A 4,744-nucleotide genomic window follows, 5' to 3' on the forward strand; every position below is an offset into this window, starting at 1 on the left:
GTGGTTCAGCATAGCAAGTGCACCATTGCAAAATTATTTGGAGGTGAAACCTTTAGGGGAACCACAACAGTTGTCTATTTCTTAGGATTTTAATCTATTGAAAACAAAATAAATTCCAAATAGTAAATTTTAATTTTTTTCTATATGTCTTCAGACTTAATCTCTCATCTGCTAGATTTTGCTACAGCAGTCAGAAAAAAATAGTGACTGGCTAGTGCTCAATGCCAAAAATGGACTGAGCATGTTTGACTAGATGGGATTTAATGGGGAATCATGAAAATTCATGTTGCCTGGATAGCATTTGCAAACACCCACTCTCGCTGTACTTACGAGTGTGTGTTGGGTTTTTTACTCTACTGTGCTATTGTACTAGCAAGTTTCTCCCATCTATGACAGATAAAATTACAGAGTTTAATCTCCAGAAACCAGATCAACAAGAATTTATTCAAATAGTCAAGTATAAATTCTTGCTCTTTAATGAGCCCTAGATTAGCTCCAAATTCTCTAATGGTAATTTCTGATAATTACAAACAGAATACACTGGATATAGAAGAAAGAATAGGTCTTACATTTGAAGCAAAGAGCTGGAAGTCTAGATTTTGTGGCTGATTCAAGTGTTACCTTAAGGTCATGCCTTGAACAGTTCACTTTGATGGGAGTTTCAAAAGAGCTTGAATGAATCAGATACTACCCTCAATCCCATTGGAAAGTTAGGTGCTTAATTTCATCAGGCTCCCCCGTAACTCTGAGGATTTAGCTCTCTGTGTTTCAATCAGGGGTGTTAAAAAACGGGGTGGGGGACGGACACACACACACACATCGAGTACTAGCTCCCAATTTATCACTAGTGTAGCCCAGATTAATATCAAATGCTTAACTGGTACTTTTTTCCTAAAAAGAAACATGACCTCTTATACTAGAAACCCTTAGTCTAAGAAATAAGGTTACTCAAGACAATTTCACCTAGCAGAGATTTACAAAAACAAGAAATCAAGAACTGAGCTTTCCTGCTTACTCAGAGATGTACCCACAACTAACACCACACAATTTTTGTGACTTCAAGTCCACCCCTCCCAAAGGATACCAGCCATCTGGCTTTCCAGATGAGACATCTGATTCCCATTCTAAAGTTCCTGTTCTCCAGACAAAGCGGGTTCCCCTCACAGTCCCCATTTGGGTGCAGTTCCTGAAAACAACACCACTGCAGTACATTGAAGTACGTCTATACGTGTGCATGGTGATGGCAGACTACCTGGGCTCAGCAGGTTGCTGTGCATTTAACACTAATGTTTAATTTCTTTTGTCTTTATGCTTTGTCTCGTTTCCGTGTTTTATTCAGTTTTAATCCTACTTTTCTGTAAGATTTTTCTCCCTTCCCCTGTTTTCCTTGCGATCTTTGAAACCAAATGTAAACTTAATACCATTTGCGTTCTGGTTGAACTTTCAAACCCAGAAATATTTTTGTGTTAGGAAACCTATCTCTTCCCTGATTCATTTGCTACATCCCTGACATATCCGAGCATGTCCTCTTATTTGCATGTTTGCAACATTTTGGACCTTAAAGGGTTAATGTGCCTTTTGTGCCTCAGACACACGAGGATTTTGCAAGCAAATGTTTGTTGGTTGCAAGAGCATATAAGCAAGTATGAGACTAATTTCCTGTTAAGCAGTCGCTACATTAAAAGGATATTTGCATAATCATAGACTAAGATAATGTAGGGAAAACCCCAGAGATCATTCTGATGCCAAGATTAAGCCAAGCCCAACATGTAATTTATTTGAATGCATGAAAGCTGCTTCTTATCGTTCACTTCTATCTCAAGTCCCCAAGCACTTTAGTTGACAGCAGCAGGCTCTAACTCCTCCTGGCTAATTCATTATCCTCAACAACTTTTAAAAGGGTTATTTTAAGTTTAACTTAACAGTCCCTGCAACTTAGTTCATACAATAAAAAATTACTCCCCCTGTAACTTAGTTCATACAATAAAAAATTACTCCTTTCATGACTTGTGTCACATATTCAAAATCAAACTACCCCATCATCTTGGGTCATTGTTTTATTTATTGCCCTCATCTTCAGGTTATGGTAACTTCTGAAATATCACATGCGCCACAAAAACAAGGGTTCAGGACTACACCTGTAAAAAACATAGCCAAAGCAAATGACATGTCACAATGCAGGTAATTTTTTCAGCTTGTATACAAATAAAGGAGTGTCCACATAGAAGTTTAGCAGAAGGGCCTCAAGAGAAAGTACATTAGCAATTGAAAATCAAGGCACTTAAATGTTTCTGGACAGATTAATACTTAGTCAGAGCTGGAGGTCCCTGACTTCCATTTTAAATCCAGTTGCATGCTTTACATTTTTATTAGGAGAATCCCATTGCCAAAGTAAAGAATTTCTCACACTTGTAACCTGATAATTCCTCCATGTAAACACGCTTAGAGGCTTACAGCTGGGGTGCTGTAGAGGTGTCTGAAAGGTTATTTATTTTTTACTCAATTTGGATGAACCCAAAAGTCCAGTTTCCAGAAAAAAAGAAAAAAAAAAAAAAACAAAAAACACAAACCACAAAAACCAAAACCCAAGGCTACTGTCATGCTTGCTTGCCATGGTTAAAACAAATGGGGATACAGAGAGATGTGTAGGAGTAGGAAGAGGGCAGCTGCTGTTTCTGAAAAGCAATAGAGGGAGGAGAACCCATTCAATAGCATTTCAGTGACAGCTCAGTCTATCAAGCCTCAAGCCACTGCATAAGAGGGGAATAATGTTTCAGCGGAGGGAAGGGCAAACATTATGATAACAAATTATTTAATTGTAGTAAAGGCAAGGAGAGAGAATATAATTAAGGCCTCAGACACCTAAATAAGAAAGCATTTAGTAGCAATGGTAGCAACATTAGTAGATAAGCACAGTTAAACAAATAGGGTGATGACCACTGTCTGCTGCAGTTGAAGCACTAATAAAACACTTTCACTCTACTAGAAAACAGTACTATGTCTTCCTATCTTTAACTATGATTAAAACAGCGCAATCCTAGTAGCCTGAATAGTTAGTCCAGTATTATTAATAAAAAAGTCATCTGCTAACCTACGTTAAGATGTATTCCTGTTTGAAATTTCTAGTCCTCAATAAGGAAGACTGCTATATTTGAAAGGGAAGGTCTAGACATTTTAAGTAATTAATACAACACAGTTTTGGTTTTAACATTTCCAAAATTCAGGAGGAATCTATCACATACTGAAGATGAGGAACTAATTCTAAATAGAACAGAAAAAGAACAATGGCTGATCAAGTAGACAATAACTTAGATAACTTAGTGTAACCCGAAATTACCAAATAAAATGAAATGACAATACATTGCAAGCTGTTCCCACAGGGAGACAAAAGATGGGAGACAGTCATCCCAGCTGTATTTAAGTTTAACGTCTCTCCATAATATATATGTTCAACTCTGACTTGATAAAAGTTCCCAGGCTGCAACACTGAGACCGAAGTTGTGGCATTATGCCATACAACAGCATTACCCAAGTTATGAGCTTTCCCTAATCATGTTTCTGTGTATGTGGAAATCTATGCAGAAATCTCTATGAAGAAATTCATCAGGAGGCTTACCATCTGAAAAAAAAAAATAATTCCCAAACCTACTTTGCTTACTTCCTTTATTATCAATGACAGGCCATTCATAGCTTCACCTCCAGAAATCCTCCAACGCTCTGTAAATAAATCTCTGCAATGTTCCTAGCTGCCTTACAGCTCCTTGATTTTTTTTTTCCTCATATCGTATTAAAAATCGATCCTAACAACACAGGGGATTGTTTTACAAATATTTCCCCACAGAAGAAGTGTCCATACATGAGAACTGCTTCAGGATGAAAGAAGTACAACAGAATATTCATATGCAGTAAAAAGTTTCCATCATGAGCACAAGGAATGAGCACAGGATTCCAGAACAAAGGAATACAGTGCAAAGGAATACAGGAAGGAGAAAGCTAAAAGCCATAGGGAATGCGTGTTAAAATCCCAGAAATTCAAAGTAATACAGTAGGGAATGTAACATAAAAATAATCATAATAATGATAATCATAAAAATGTTAGAGAAAAGCAGCCACGAAGAGCTTAGGAGAAGTGTCATGAAGATGACAAAATTAAATAGCTTAAGTGGCCAGACTTAGACTGGTGCTACAGATGTCACCTGTGACAGATGTCAGAAATGAGAGAGCTCAAATTCTGCAAATAAGAGAGCTCAAATTCTGCAAATAAGAGAAGAAACTTGTTTTCAAAGAAATGAACAAAAGTCAGACAGCCGAAGTACAGCAGGGATCACGGAAATGCTGTTAGCCAGGAGAGGTTAAAGTCAGGATAGTTTCATGAGTTGTATTTCCTCACCTTGTCAGCTGTGCACTGAAATTGCACTGTTCAATATAACTCATGTCTGTAGAGGAAATTCTCACGGTCTTCTATGCTCTTTACATTGGGTAGAAAGACTAAAATGTCAAAAGGATGGAGAATAGTGTAAGCAACTGAAGCTTTCCTTGCAGAACTCTTGCTAGCTCTCTGTTAAGGGCTGAGCATAGGACAATCATTTCAGGAGCAGAGGGTACAACACTTTCTCAGGATTTGTAGATGTGGTTGGGAAAGAGCTTCTTTAGCCCAAACAGTCCCTTGTGACTATCTGAAATATCCTATTTGGTAAGTTCAGCTTCAAGTGAATCCTTGCCCAAACTATGACTTCCATGGTCG

Source organism: Strix uralensis, chromosome 29 (assembly GCF_047716275.1).
Source record: "Strix uralensis isolate ZFMK-TIS-50842 chromosome 29, bStrUra1, whole genome shotgun sequence".
In the NCBI taxonomy this organism is placed as follows: domain Eukaryota; kingdom Metazoa; phylum Chordata; class Aves; order Strigiformes; family Strigidae; genus Strix; species Strix uralensis.